Below are 16,797 nucleotides of genomic sequence, written 5' to 3'. Positions count from 1 at the left end.
AGGATGAGACAATGTACATCCACGAAAACCCTAATAACGATTAGAGGGGTTGTTGACTCCTTCTTGATGTGCGTAAAACAAGGCCGTTTTCTTTTAGGGTTTCTGTTTTTCTGTCTATTGAGCGTTTCTGCTAATGCTCCCCTGTTGTAAAAGAGACGCTAAAAAAAGAAAACTCTTTCCCACACAATACCTCTTCCGAGGGTGTTTTGATAAAATTATTTAGGCCTGATTTCTGAATAAGGGCGCGGCACTTTTTTCACTAAGGGTTATTTTTACACATACGAGGTGACCAGCCTGTAGGTTACAAGCAGATAGAAACTTCTTCTTTTCATTACAAGCGCTGGTGTAGCTTGCCTCCACCCAGCACTATACAAATGCATTCTGTTACTAGTAGGATAATCTTAAAGGTTTTTATTTTAGTGCGTCTGTGATAAGATTAACGTAAGAAAGCAAAATAAAACCGCTGTTGGAAAAAATAAATAGCTCTTTACCGAGAAAATGGTTATCACGATCATTGTCATAATACTGGAAGATTTGAACAGAATTCAAACTATGAGTTTGTCTGTGGAAAAACTAACTGCCGCGATCATTCTGTCTCTTGTGAGTACAAGAAAATAATTATTATAATATGATGTGTTAAATTTGTTTAGATCAGAGGAATAGGGAAGGATTTGTCTGTGTGTTTCGTTTTGGCTTAGCTGTAGGCCTGAGGGTGTGTAATTGTTTAGAGGGAAAGGAATTTATTAACACTGGAGGTCTGCTGTCCTAACAGGAGACAGGAAGCTACAGTTGGGGTTGCTGATGCTTGTACCTTTAATAAAAACAAATTAATTGTTATAAACTTAGAAGTAGGTTTGCAGGAGACTCTCCACCTTATCTGTAAATGTAAGACAACAAGAGGCCAATGGCCCAGTGGATGCAGAGTGGCGGCCTCAGTGTGTGTAATATGTTAACTCTGTTTTCTATGTTGTGTAGAAGAATTTGGTGTAGATTGAGTGAGGAGATTACTTTTATGACCGGCAGGAAGTCACATACACAGAGACACACACATAGTGCTTTGACTGTTACGACGCACCCACACCTACATGCACACTCAGTCAGATGCACTCACATAGACATACGGGTACGCGCACACACAGGCACTCACGTGCTCGTGCATACACACACAAACACAGAGTTTGCAACACACCATGGGGGTTTTATGATGGGGTCACTTCTATAAAGCTGACTGTAACAGACAAAGGAGTGGAAGATCTGCAGAGGGACACCGGCCTGGCACGTCTTCCAATCTATCATCACTAAATTCTAAAGTTTCATTCACAGCCAGACAGGAAGCTTCAGTTCTTCTTTTTTTTTTGTCGCCACACATTCAGCTAATTTGCATACTCTCTCCTCTCAGAAGAAGTTGCCTTGAAAAGAGAAATGCATACTTAAAACATTACCACATTATTAAAAAAAATGTTTTTTAGAATAATCACTTGTCTTGGTCAATCGGCACAAAAGCACTTCTAATTCACTATTTATAACTACTTTAAGCTTTTAATCACTGGTTTATCTTTTTCCTCTTCACAAAAATCACTCTATTGTCATGGAACTTTCCTGAGTTATTCCTCAACTTCAAGCTTTAAGTATGTTAAATCTAACATTTATGTCATGTAATCACATTCATGAATGTAAGCATGTCTTCACTGCTGGTATGTATTTGTTATTCATATTAATATTGAGTGTAAGCTGATCTTAATTGCAAATGTTTTTATAATCAGGTTTAATTCATGCATCTTTGCACTGAGTTCTGGATTCAAACTGTCTCACTTCTGATTCTCTCCAAAAATAATTTCACATGTGACAATTTGTATATGTGTCTTTTCTATTCATTCATGTAATTGTTAGTTTAGTTATTTCTTTATCTCTTTTTTTTTTTTTTTTACCTCTCTGTTGTGATTTTCTGGACATTTCTAAACCTCCATGAGTTCAGTCTCAATCTTCAATCCAATTTCCCCATATGCTTTCTAGGGGTGGGGGAAAAAATCGATACTGTGTAGTATCGTGATATTTTGTTTGCTAATAATGTATCGATACAGGGACAGCAGAAATCAATATTTTGTTACAAACAATTTTTTCGTGGACTGCTCTGACTTCAGTGCATGTTGATCAGCTCCTTTTTCTGAGCAAGAATCCTGACATTCCTTACTGTCCAAATGTGTTTAACTTTTTTTTTGGCAGCAATAAACATGACAGTTTACTTAATTTAATTTAAGACATTTTTTATTTTAATTAAGTTTAAAACTTTTTTATTTAATGTAAAATTATATTTTGTTTTAATTTACTTTCAAATTCTTCAGTTGCTGAATGGGCTGCATAGTTTTCATAAATTGCATAGTTCAGAATAGCTATAATTGTACCAGATGGTTGCATTCAATTAAGTTGGACTAGACTGTAATACAAACTGTTCAGTTTGTCAACAATAAAACTGACTGAAATGAGAGAAAGACTGAGTGTGAGACTTTGATATTAGATAAAATGAATATTGATAAAGTTAACCTTTATGTACAGAATCTGAATATCGCAAAATATTTTAAAAAATTGAAATAATATCGTATCGTGCGTTAAGTATTGTGATAATATCGTATTGTGAGTTGTATGGTGATTCCCACCTCTAATGCTTTCACTGTGTGTGAATGTGTGTGTGTGAATGGGTGAATGACTGGATATGTAAAGCGCTTTGGGGTCCTTAGGGACTAGTTAAAGCGCTATATAAATACAGGCCATTTACCATTTACCATTTACTGTACTACATCCAGATTCACCTTTCAATCATCCTTGTCCCTGTTTCTTCTCTACATTGCTTCTCTCTTGATCGTTTCAGTCTTTTGTTGTAGGTTCACTCCCAGCATGTGAAATGTGAAACTCAGTGTCCAGTGCTTTCACACAGTCATCTCTCTGCTCAACTTCCCAGCTTGTAATTCACAGTGCATGTTCCATCAAGTGTTTTCTTACATGCTGCTGCTGGAGTCTTCAGTGGCATAGTTCAGTTGCACTGTCTTTTTGCCTGCTGTTAACTTTTCATGTGCATGGTGTTGCTCTGTTTGTCTTCTGTCTTCATCAGGAGATTAACTGTCCTTTAAGCTTCTTCTCAGGATAAGGACAGAATGAAAGGTGAAGCTGTCAAATTTTTCCAAAGCCTGGCCTGTTTTCATCCCAATTCTTTTAATCTATCATGTTTTCAAGTTGAGAAGAGCCCACCTGTATTGACACACTGAAACATTTAATTAATATCATTTTCATTACTATGTCTTAATACATTCAATCTCCAATTCCTCTGTTTTCATGTTGCAGCGTTACAAGCTCACAAGCTATATTCAGACTTGCTGGTTCACTTCCTGCTTCACTTCCTGCCAGGCACACACACACACGGCAGTTTGCATACACACACACACTTTTTATTTCACTGAATTCTCATGTTTTTACAACCTAAGCAAACTCTTATTTTATATTTACAGTCTATAAACCCTAAGTAACTCTGCTAAGTGTTGATCTAAAAAGAATGTACCCTCAGTACACGCACACACACACTTAAATATACTAAGCTCTTTGCATTTGCAAGCATTCACATCAAAATCTTCAGCGTGCTTAGCAGAGCTCTTTCGGCACAATTAACAGTTTTCCACACAGATCACCATTCTTTCAGCTCAGTTTTGTAGCATCATTCACACAATACTTTCATCAGCATTTTGTACACTTCCCCGAACTTCCTTAAAAGATAATTGTCTCACACACACACACACACCCTGTTCTCTCAAAACAATGTGCACCTTTAATCATTCATCCAAATAACAATTTTACACTTCATTTATACATTCACACATTTATATATATAACAAAAGACTGCCACTGACTGCCAAGATAAATTATTTCCATTACCATCACATCTTCACTTCATCTTCAAAACCTTAGTACCGGTACACCAAACTTTTCGACTAATTTAAAAGCATCTAAGCCCAGGTTCGCCCACCCTGCTGGTCAACTATAACCGTTATCTGTCCGGGACAGCGATCCAATTACTAAGTCCTATCTTATTTTATAAGCGCTTCCTGCAGCTCCACCTCATGAACACCCAACATCCTGCTGGCGCCTGAAGCTTTACGTAAAGCTTACCTGTGAACCACGTTTGGAATGGTCACGCCCGGGGCCCCGCCCTATTGGTCAAATGGTGCCAGAAAAATGGTGCTTGACCACTGATTATTAACGACTGTCCCTACCTGTCGCGGGTATCGCCCGAATTAACCCTCTCGCCAGAGGATATTGCCGTGCATCGGCAGCAAGATGGAGCAATAACACTCAGAACATTTTCCACACCTAGGGAACGCCCTCCCCATCCTAAATAATTTTAATAATTTAAAAGCTTCACTGTGGACTCTAACCTCCACTCTATTATCTGATGCCCGAGTCCAACTCTGCTAATCAATGTGGGAATAAAATCCCTTAACCAAATGCCCTAATCTAATCTCTTTTCTTGGCTGACGTAACACACACACACACATAACACACCAACTTCAAACATACGTCACAACACTTAAAAATCCACCCCAGTATTAACAACAATAAGCTTTTGTCAAATCTCCCCAAACTTTACTTTTGTTTATCCCAAATTACCCAAAATTATCATGGACATGACACCTGAAATCTACTTAACAGATTTTATCATTTAGTTTAATTTCACCAGTACTGAGTCAATTTGACGGTGACGATCCTCAACTTGGCGAACAAATAATTTAGATATCATTCAATATGCACAATTTCGCTTTTACTTTGAACAGGTTTGTGCTTACCTTTAAATCTTTTAGACCGGTCTGTTGTCCGCCTCATATCAGATCGTACCTTAAGGTCCGAATTAGTCCTCTCAGCCGCAAAAGAATCTGGGTTACTGGCACCAATTATTAAATTCAGTTCTTTGCATTCCTTTGGCGGCGAAGAAAGACATAAGCTGGAAGTGGTCTAACTCAAAAAATGATCTTTTATTTTACATTTTCCGGTGCAGCTTTGAACTTCTTCTTTCTAAAGTCTGTTGCCAGGGCAACTTGTCACCCTCAACATAGTTCTCGTCTCGTCTGATTTATGAAGGCATAAATAAAACAATATAATCAGCAAATAAGCACTAAGAATATATATTAAATACATGACAGTTGTAACATACCTTGGGTGAGATGTAGCAGCAGTCCAGCCCTTCGAAATCCATTGGTGATCACTTTTCCACGCTGTCAGATTCCACCGGTGGAGTTGGGCATAACTTGCTTTTCGCAAGTTTATCGCCGCTTGTCATCCACGCCTCCTGCTGAACGCGTAGCGCTACTTTGAAGTTTTTTTTTCACGCTACTTGTACGGCACTATGTTGCCTGGCGGATGGACATGTGACCAACATACCACTCTTGAACCCCGATACTGTGTGTCTGATCACATGCCCTTCCGCCAGGCAACGTAGTGCCATACAACAGCGGAACAAACAAAACAAATCGTCTTACGATATGACAAAAATCATGGACAATCCATAGAAAAGCCGCACCTGACTAAAATCCGCAGGGTTCAAATCTTGTGCAAAAAGTAGCGGCTTATAGCCCGACAATTACAGTAATTGGTGTGTGTTATCTGGCTTGATCATATTTAAGATCGAAGAATTAATTAATGGCAGGACTTCTTTGAGCAGTTTGGTAGGAATGGGGTCTAAAAGACACGTTGATGGTTTGGAGGAAGTAATTATTGAAGTTAACTCAGAAAGATCAATTGGAGAAAAAGAGTCTAACTTAACATCAGTGGTACTAAGAGTAGCTGTAGATGATATTACATCTGTGGGATGATTATTGGTAATTTTTTCTCTAATGATAAGAATTTTATTTGTGAAGAAGTTCATGAAGTCATTACTAGTTAACGTTAAAGGGATGGTTGGCTCAAAAGAGCTCTGACTGTTTGTCAGCCTGGCTACAGTGCTGAAGAGAAACCTGGGGTTGTTCTTATTTTCTTCAATCAGTGATGAATAGTACGATGTTCTGGCTTTGTGGATGGCTTTCTTATAAAGCAGCAAACTATTTCTCCAGGCTAAATGATGATCCTCTAGATTTGTGACACGCCATTTCCTCTCCAGCTTACAAGTTATCTGCTTTAGGGTACGTGTTTGAGAATTATACCATGGAGTCAGGTACTTCTGATTTGAGGCCTTAGTTTTCACAGGAGCTACAGTATCAGAGTCGTACGTAGTGAGGAGGTGAAATTATTAACAAGATAATCGACCTCTGTTGGAGTAGCGTTCAGGTAGCTACTCTGCTCTGTGTTGGTACAGGGCATTGAAGATGATAACAGTGGGTGGATTATATTCTTAAATGTAGTTACAGCACTTTCAGAAAGACATCTACTGAGATAAAGTCTACTCTCCACTGCTGTGTAATCAATTATTGTAAATGTTATCAGGAAATGATCAGACAGGAGAGGGTTTTCAGGAAACACTGTTAACTGTTTAGTTTCTATGCCATATGTTAAAACAAGATCTAGAGTTTGATTAAAGTGGTGGGTGGGTTCTTTTACATTTTGAGAGAAGCCAATTGTGTCTCATAACAGATTAAATGCCATGTTGAGGCTGTCATTTTTAGCATCTACATGGATTCTAAAATCACCCACAATAATTATTTTATCTGAGCTCAGAACTAAATCAGATAAAAAGTCTTAGAAATCAGAGAGAAACTCTGTGTAAGGCCAAGGTGGACGATATATGATAACAAGTAAGGCTGGTTTCTGAGTTTTACAGCTGGGGTGGACAAGGCGAAGCATCAGGCTTTCAAATGAATCAAAAGTCTGTCTTGGTCTTTCGTTAATTAATAGGCTGGTGTGAAAAATTGCTGCCACACCGCCCCCTCGCCCTGTGCTTCGAGATTTCTGGTAGTTAGAATGACTCGGGGGTGTTGATTCATTTAAACTAACATAATCATCCGGCTGCAACCAGATTTCTGTAAGGCAGAGTAAATCGATTTGTTGATCAATTATTAAGTCATGTACTAACAGAGACTTGGAGGAGAGAGACCTAATATTTAATAATCCACATTTCACTGTTTTACTCTTTGGTTCAGTTGTGGATACTGTATTGTTCTTTCTTTGTGACTGTTTATGTTTAAGTTGTTTGTTGCTGGTTTTTAGTTTGTTTTTTGTCTTTTTGGGAGCTGACACAGTCTCTATGGAGATGGGGTTTTTTTTTTTTTTGGGGGGGGGGGGGGGGGAGCAGGAGGAGAGAAGCTGCAGAGAGGCGTGTAAGACTGCAACTCTGCTTCCTGGTCCCAACTCTGGATAGTCATATTTTGGGGGGTTTAATAAATTTGTCCATATTTCTAGAAATGAGAGCTGCTCCATCCAAAGTGGGATGGATGCCGTCTCTCCTAACAAGACCAGGTTTCCTCCAGAAGGTTTGCCAATTATCTTTGAAGCCCACATCGTTTCTGGGACACCACTCAGACAGCCAGCAATTTAAGGAGAACATGCGGCTAAACATGTCACTCCTGGTCTGATTGGGGAGGGGACCAGAGAAAACTACAGAGTCCGACATTGTTTTGGCAAAGTTGCACACAATTCAATATTGATTTTAGTGACCTCCGATTGGCGTAACCGGGTGTCATTACTGCCGACGTGAATTATGATTTTACTGAATTTACGTTTACCCTTAGCCAGCAGTTTTAAATTTCCTTCAATGTCGCCTGCTCTGGCCCCTGGAAGACAATTGACTATGGTTGCCGGTGTCTCTAGCTTCACATGTCTGAGAACAGAATCACCAATTACCAGAGTTCGACCCCCGGCAGGTGTGTCACCGAGTGGGAAAAAAACGGTTACACACATAAACAGGTTGGTGGTGTACCTTGGGATTCTGTTTAAGACTATGCTTCCTCCTCACCGTCACCCAGCCGCCCTCTTTCCCCAGCTGCTTGGGGTCTGCCGGGGAACAGCTAGAGGGGCCTACGGTATCTTTGGCTGCACCAGCTACAGGGTCCTGGCTAGCTACGGGTGAATGAAGGGTGCGAAGCCGAGTCTCCAATTCAGCAATCCAGAGCTGCAAATATGCTACATTTGTTACAGATATCATTACTGCTAAAGGAGGCCGAGGAGTAACTAAACATCTGACACAATGAGCAAGAAAGTGCAGGAGGGACAGGTGAAGTAGCCATGGTGCTAACGAGTCGGCTACGAGCTAAGCTAAACTAGAGAAACAGTACAGACAGTGAGTGAATACTTTGGCTATAAATTAGGTAGTGAGTACACAGAAAGTGTGCTTCGGAAGAAGCACGTGAAGATTATACTATGAAAAAAGAATGTATTTAAAAGTTTTAAATTAAATTGCTAAGCAGATAAGCAGTAGCAGTTTTTGATACGGGCGACACGGGCGGTTGCCTGGGGCGGCATCGTGTTGGGGGCGGCATCACGGGTATCAGCTAAAAAAAAAAATAGCTCGATCTCATGTTGCCCCGACGTCATGCCAGCGCATAGTAGGATGGGATAGGGACCGATTGGTTTTCTATTGCCCATTTGCTGGGAGTAAGGGCGCCCTCCGTTAGCGAGGTGCGCCTGCTGCTTGCGGCACAGGGAGGAGAGGGCGGGGCGGCAGGGGATTCTCTGGCTGGCTGGAGCGGCATCTAATTACCAAAAAATGATGCAGACTTATAATTTGCACAGATGTTTTTTCGAAATTCTATATGCGCGAGAGCCCTCGATGCGCCTGCTTGCTGCTGAAGTCAAAGTAAACTTTATTGTCATCTCCGTTACATACAGTCCAGTATATAGAGAGACGAGACACAAGGCTCCAGTTACAGCAGTGCAAGTAAACAAACAATAAATATAAGAAGAGTAAGAAAATAAATATACACTTTAGGACTCGGGGAGGCAGTGTTCGCCCAGGGTGCCAAACAGGCTAGGACCGCCACTGCAGATAAGCTACTCAGAAACACCACTGTGTTTGAGCAGGAACAGGAAGTGATACTCTACCACAGAGCAATCGAACACCAAGTGACAGCGCCACCAAGAGAATGAATTCAGGCAGATGGGATAACAGGATAAAAGAGCTCAGCTATCATCTACATAAGATACACACACACACACACACACACACACACACTTATCTCTTAGATGATATGAAAATAAAAATATTCATGAAAAACATCTAATACACTATGTTAAGCTGTTAGGATGCCTGGGTCGTTGACCCAGGGTTTTTGAGTTTATGATATTATTTATACTTTCTAGTCTTTGGTTTCTTTGAGTTCTGTCTTATGGTTTATGTCTCTGTCTTCTCTAGTTGTTCTGTCTCCCCTGTCAGCTGTATCCCCTTGTCTAGTTCGTGTCTCTGTGTATCCTTAGTTCCTATATCCCCGTGTCCAGTCAGTGTTTGTGTCTGCCCTGGTCCCACGTCTCTGTTCCCTCTGTAGTGCCTGCATGTGAGTCTGTGTCTTTGTTCAGTCTGTGTTATGTGTTTCCTGTTTTACTTTGAAGGTCTCTGTCTTATCTCAGTGTGTTCAGATTACGCTTCTTTTGTCTCGTCAGTTCTGATTTGCCCCAGCTGTGTTTCCCTCCTGTTACTCATTCCCTGATTGCTCCCTCTGTGTATTTAAGCCCTGTGTTTCTCTGTTTCCGTGTCGTGATCTACCGTTTATTTTGCTGTGTGTTTTGTCAGTCCGCCGGTGTTAGTTTATTTTGACTTTTTTCCAGTTTTTCCAGTTTTTTCCAGTTGAGTTCAATATTAAAGCTGTTTTGGTTTAAGTTTGTCTCTGGAGTCTGCACCTTGGGTCCTATTCCTGTTTGCACACAGCCGTCACTTAACATAAGCATTTGTTTAAAAAAACAAAAAACTTAATGTGTTTAAATGTTTATTGAATATAGCAGAAACATGAATATACAAAATTAGCATGAAGCTGTATGCTTAACATTCTTCAACATTAATAAATTCCTTCTTTGTTACCAAATTTAAAAGAAATATTTATTGTACAAAACTGTTTTAAATTACATTTTTGTTCTAATTACAGACTTATTGTGGACATTTCTAGGCAGAAAAAAGCACCAATGTCCTTTTTTTTTAAATTTATTAACATACCTAACATAAAATTAAAATATTAATACTATACTAATACTGCTCTCAGAGTCTGTCCACTTTGCAGCCACACACCATCTCCACTCCACATCAACTTCTTTGTCAATGAGACTGAGGTCACTCAAAAAGAGAAACCCAAACGGCTGAAACTGAGGTACGTCTGAGTTAACCCCCGTAAACTCTGGACCTTAAATTTTCAAGGCCTCACAGTGAAACAGCAAAGAGATGTAAAACTGAAATTAAGTCCTGAGAGATATCATTCTGTGGACCAGGTTCAACAAAGCCAGACTTTCTTTTTGTTGTTTTGCTTAACAAAATCTAAAATCCTAGTCAGAGATAACTTTAAAGTGCCCACTCTTAAACATCATATGACACTGCCCCATATCTAATGAAGAGATTTAAAATTTTAAACATTAAATCAACTTTACTGATCTTGTATTCTGGGTATCTCAAATAAAAAAAAAAATGTTTAAAAAGCAGCTTCTTAAGGTCAACTATGGGTAAACACTGATTGGTCGACTCATTGATTGGTGTTCTTCAACACACCAATTTGTGTGCAAAGTGTCAACAGCAAAGTCTTTTGGCCATGTTGACCTTTGAAATAGACGCACACATAAACCTTCATAAAGTCTAAAGTGCTTCATATGGTTTGTAAACAGGAGCAGAAACAGACACACATGAGGGCTAATTAGTTAATGAGTTAATTAGCCACACATGTGCTAAATATGACAATATCAAAGTCTGATAACAAAGTGCTGGATGAAATTTTTTTAAAGCTTTATAGCTGGAGTTAGCTTATCCTTCTGTTGTTGTTCTCCATTTGTTGAAGTGAATTAACATTTTTTTTATTTTATTTTTTTAAAGAAGGTAGTAATAATTAAAAGACTGTCAAAAAGGCAAACTTTGTTTTTTATGCATTACTTGGAGTTTAACCTTTTGTCTGGAAAGACTTCTGAAAAAATTGGTCAGGCATAAGAACTGGACTTTCAAGACTTACAAGAACATCTGACTCCTGGGATTCGAAATGTAAAGAGATCGGCGGCTCAAGACTTTTTCATAGTATTGTAGAAGAGTGGGGGTGGTGTAAATGTGCACTGCTCTGTGGCACAGCTCTGAGGAATTTGAAAAACATTGGCAGCAGTCTCATTTAGGGATGGGTACCAGTTCTGACATAAACGGTAGTAACCAGACCGAAAAGCAGCGCACATTTCGGTGCTTTATTTCGGTGCTTTGTTTTCCAGAGCTGTGATACACTTTAGATTCTAGCCAATCATTTTACGTTTCCGAGGATAGTAGGCGGGTCCAGGTACGTACATTCTTTTAGAGCAGAGCTACAGATTAAAAATGCCCAAGGCGAAGCGGTCAAAAGTCTGGCTGTACTTCACAGCAAAAGATGCAAACTCAGCAGCCTGCAACAAGTGCTTTAAGCTGATAAATGGCCTGTATTTATATAGCGCTTTACTAGTCCCTAAGGACCCCAAAGCGCTTTACATATCCAGTCATTCACCCATTCACACACACATTCACACACTGGTGATGGCAAGCTACATTGTAGCCACAGCCACCCTGGGGCGCACTGACAGAGGCGAGGATGCCGGACACTGGCGCCACCGGGCCCTCTGACCACCAGCAGTAGGCAACGGGTGAAGTGTCTTGCCCAAGGACACAACGACTGAGACTGTCCAAGGATACTGTGATACTGTCAAAGGAGGTAAGACCTCAAATCCGATGAAACACCTGGCGACGCATAGCGTTTTTTTTAAAAGCCGAGAAATGCACTGTATTTGATAGCTTGCTGCGAGACCTCACACATCTACTGCAGGTGTGGTGCCTGTTATCGGACCCGGAGTTAGCAACATCCCCCAAAAACCCAAAGAGGAGAGTCCTGGCCCCTAGCCCTGCCAGTGTAGCAGAAATGATGATGAATGATGATGGCAGCAGCAGCCGTTCTTCTCTGCGTGAGTAGCTTAATGTTGTTCTTGTGTAATTTTCGTTGAGTAGGCTAACCACGTTATTACATTAATGCATGTAAAGTGAACTAGCAAACATCATCATAGCTACATGCGGCTGTCTTCTTGTTTGATGGCAGATACTCCCTTCACCCTGGCCAAAAAGGCTAAAATGACCAAAGAAAAAGTGGAAAACAGTTAAACATGAGAGGTTTTTAGACAAAGTTTGTGTTTTTTCCATTGTTTAAGCACTGCTTCCAGCCAAGAGTGATGCCATAAATCCTCTATAGCTGCAGAAAAGACTAACATTGTTATCTTTTTCCAAAAAAACAGCTGAACATGAGAGGTTTTTGGACCAATTTTGTGTTCTCCATTCTTTAAGCACCGGTTTGAGCACCGTTTGAGCACCGGCACCGTTTCAAAAGTACCGGTTTGGCACCGGTATCGGATAAAACCTAAACGATACCCATCCCTAGTCTCATTACAGTCAGAGGTGACCTCAGGAGTAATCTGTAATGGGCTGCTACTTCACATTAATACAAATAATATTATTTACAAAATGTTACAGACAGGTAACGCAGTGGCAGCGCTATAATCACCACTGCAAACAAAGCAAGAGCTGCGTAGAGGCCGATCCTCTTAGATTTCGCTGGTTTTGATATCACTTCCACAGGTTTGTTAAAAGTTGCTGCAAAGAAATTGAACGAGCATGAGTAAAGGGATCATTCTTCAAGAAAACTTAGTGACTAATTAACAAAGTTAGTTGCTTAAGACTTAAGAGATTAAGACTAAGATCAAGCATGAATTTTAGTTTAACACACTTCATTAGTAACAGCTCTTAAATAGTCAGACCAGACTATCTGGTAACAAACGTCCCGACATGACTCTCACTTAAATTATCTTTCTCCCCCATTCTGATCCTCAGTCTGAACTTCAGCAGGTCGTCTTGATCATGTCTACATGCCTAAATGCTGCTACAGTGTGATCAACTGATTAGATATTTGTATTAATAAGCAGTTAAACGGGCGTACCTAATGAAGTGGCTGAGAGTGTACATGCTAATGTGGCATTCACAGCCTGTGGTACTTTATATCATGGCCACTGGTTCAGGATGAACTTAACATGATGGCATAACCAGAGAAGAAAAATCAATGTTTGTGAGACAGAGAGAGGGTAAAGGAGTGCATGGTTGTGATAATACTGATGCTGATTTTTTTTTCTGGTGACTGAAAATATACACAAATGTATAGATTGAGTACAGTACTTTAAGTATGCAAGTCTAAATATTTGATACTACATAGTTATTGTTATGGAAACCAGCAAAAGAGTCAGTGGTGTCATCTTACCTGTAACACTGAGATCACAGGTTTTGGAAATAACTTCTTCGTTAAGGACAACGATGCAGTGATATGTCCCCGTGTCGTTGAGCCTGAGATCAGTTAAGAGACATTCAAGTCGTCCTTTCCTGGCGAGCTGTGGGTCACACTGCAGTCGTCCTCTGTAGTGCTCATCTGGATACACCTCAGTGCCAGTCTCACTGTTATAGAAGAAAACCTGTGTCTTCCTTTTCACATTCATTAGGTCTATTTGCAGGAAGTCAGGAGGCCTGTTGGTGTCTAAATGGAGCAGCCATGTTATTGTGATGTTACTTTTTTCCTCAGCTTGGTAGACCTCCTGTTCTTCACTCATAGTGAAGTTACTTTGACCTGCAGGAGGAAAAACACACAATATATTAGGAACTATATTGAAAGGCAGAATCAGCTCATGAAACTCAGTAAGCATACTGACAATCTCAGGAGTCAGGCGTCTCTTTCTGACTCTCTTTTATGAGGAGAAGCTAATCAAAAGAAAGTTATAGAACAGAGATAAAATGTATTGTTTGAGAGCAATGAACTGACAGCAGAGCTCTATTTGTTAGTTTCCACGTACACAAGTGTGTGATGGTCTGCTTTGCTTAGTTTTCATTACGGGGTGAATGTGAGGCCCAGTGTGGACTCGAGGTCTCCATCAGGGAAAGAAGAAAATATTTTCTGTAATTCAGAGACAATTTCTCTGATTTTTGAAGTATCAAACATTTTAAATCATGTGATTTCAAACAGAAATCAGAGTCTAAGAATCAATATCTGCACCAAGTTGACTGAAGCAGGTCTCTGGACTTAGACTGTGGTAACAGGCAGCAGGTATGTTACTTTTTACTGCTTTAAATCCTTCTTTTAAACTTCAGAAACAGGAAGTTTACAAACTAATGCTTCATCAGCTGAACACAGCAGCTACTCACCCACTGCAGCACAGAAGAGATTCATAGTTAATACTGAGAGGAGGAGAGCTCTGCAGCTCCACATTCTTCATTGTACCCTAAACAGTAAAACTAAGAACAGCATTATTTACAACAGATTCAGTTCATTCATATCACAGCTGAAGTAGACTGAAGATAAACGCTGCAGATGGGATTTCTTATCAGATGACTTTGACAATGTGTTTATCCTTGGAAGAAACACATTAATAAATAGAGATGGCAAAAATCAACTTTTTTAAGTTTGAGTTTCATTTTGAATGAAACTTTTTTCCCTTCATACTATTTTCAGATTTCTCGTACACCAAATCCAAGGATTTAAAGTAATGCTCCGGATGCAAGGATTTCAAACACCATTTTGTTATATCGTAGTTTTTGCACTCACGATAGATTCACTTCAAAAACTCTTTGATCTCTAACATGGATTTTATGATTGCACAGACGTAATCGACGTCATGTTTTTATGCAGCTGAAAATGCTGCAGACAAATGATTCTGAATCCCCAAATTGGATTCTGTTCATCTGGACGTAACGTTTTGAGCGGGAAAGATTTTTCGTCACTCATCCAAGTGACTTATTCAGTCTCAGCCGACTGCAGGTTTCCCAACCTTATCAACAATACATTTGCACAATGACTGAAACTAAATGAACAATGGGCTGTGAGATTAGTTCCTTGATATACAAATTGTCACGATTATTGATCAACAACCATTGATTCAAATTATTCTGAAGAAACATATCTAACATATTTCTGATCTGAAGAGGAACGCAGACTCATACTTTAGGCAATTATAAATGTAAAGTACAGTTTACCTTTTTAAAGCATACAAATGTCAGAGGAACCTTATGGAACACTTTTTATATACTTTTATAAAACTGTCAAAGCTTGCAGGCCTCTGTGGACATTTACTTACTGCAGAGTCCTGTGTCGGACGCAGAAGGAGCAGATAGTCACCAAAAAAGAACAAAATTGTCCAAATATCTGAGGTAGGAATCCAAATTTATATACATTAAAATCATAAAAAATGCATCAACTCTCTCAAGGCTCCAAAGAAAGAAACAAACATATTCCAACGTTTCTCCTTGCACAATAACGACACACCTTCCTGCTTTCCCCTAAAGTCAAATGGAGCCAGTCCGCCCCCTCATGTAGGCAAACCCAGACATGCAAAATGAGCTCATAGCTGTGAGATCATAATGCTCAGAGTTTTATATGAGCAAAGATGGTTATTCTGTGTGGAGTTTGTATGGTCTGTCCATGTTTGTGTGGGGGGATGTGAGTCGCTGTTGAGATACTCTGGTTTTCACTTATTAAACATTATTTAAGCTTTAGGTACTACTTTTAGAATATTTCATCTCTACATCAGCTCTCTGTTATGATGCACTGCTACAGATTCAGCAGACTGAGGGACAGTACATTAAAATTGCTTTGAACCTTTAGCTCTACTGCTAAAAAGCTCCTAAATAAACACATTGATAGACTTCATTTTTTAAATGCTGTGTTCATTCCAGGTGAACACTGCGTAGGCACAAGTCATGTCAGGACAGCCTCCAGCTTTCATTCTCACAAGCTGTTTATTTGCATTCTCTCAGATTGTTTTAGGTTTAATATTGCTCATGAAAAGAAAAAAATCTAAACCCTGGTTACAGCCTGTTTTACTCTGTTCAAATTTACTAAGTATCAAATTCCAAATATGAGCCCACAATCAGTTCATATTTAGTTACTAAGAGTACTTTGTTACTTCAAAAAAGCGCCCCTCCGACAGCCAAACCCATCTGTTCGCTGATTGGATTGCTACATTTGTGATTGACATGACATTGACCAATCAGATGAAAGGAAGAAAAATAGGGTCAAAATTCGTATTTGTAACTTGCAGAGATTCACACGGTTTTTCTTGGCTAAGTCCAAATTTCTAGTTTATTTTTGGGGCGTGGTCTGTGATGCCACTGGAGGTGAGATGGATGCACCTGCGCACATCTACAGTCATGCCTCGCCGGCATAAAAAGCTGTTCTTGCCTGTGATTGTGTTGTTGGTGATGTGTGCGGCTGGCATAAGGAGAGCTGAAGCCGCCGAGTGTGACAGCAAACTTGTAAAAAGTGTATACAATAAAGATCTGGAAAAGCAGTTGAAAAAAAAGCAGTCGTCAGGCCTGTTGTGGTCGTTCACAATTCTTATATTCAGATTTATGCACTGTAAAAACGATAACTAGTAATTGTTGATTTGATTAAAGTTTTCAAATTAAACTGACTTAGAAATAAAACTTTCCATTTACAACCTAAAAAAGCTTGTCTGCCCAACAAATTTCTTCTATTGTTGTCCTAACTAAGATTTTCCAGAGAGCATAACAAAGATTATCAACTTTTGAGTAGATTTTTTGAGTCGAGTTGGGAACCAGTGGGAAACCCCGTAGATGACTGGCACATGTGGTCTGAACAAGTTTGAACT

The 16,797-nt window shown here is 39.6% G+C and overlaps 1 protein-coding gene and 1 long non-coding RNA gene across 2 annotated transcripts in view; one reads left to right on the top strand and one right to left on the bottom strand.

Moving 5' to 3' along the window:
- LOC120740601 overlaps positions 1–16,797 on the top strand; it is a 72,155-nt gene that overhangs the window by 44,791 nt on the left and 10,567 nt on the right. The gene's annotated exons all lie outside the window — the stretch shown is intronic.
- Positions 3,498–7,636, bottom strand: LOC120740631. Its single transcript, XR_005697416.1, has 2 exons — positions 7,602–7,636; positions 3,498–3,891 (listed from the first exon to the last, which is right to left on the bottom strand). It is a non-coding gene; the product is annotated as an uncharacterized LOC120740631 (long non-coding RNA).

This window comes from Simochromis diagramma, unplaced genomic scaffold (genome assembly GCF_900408965.1).
Source record: "Simochromis diagramma unplaced genomic scaffold, fSimDia1.1 OVJJ01000433.1, whole genome shotgun sequence".
In the NCBI taxonomy this organism is placed as follows: domain Eukaryota; kingdom Metazoa; phylum Chordata; class Actinopteri; order Cichliformes; family Cichlidae; genus Simochromis; species Simochromis diagramma.
Note: the sequence above shows the minus strand (reverse complement) of the source record. Positions and strands in the feature narration are given on the sequence as shown.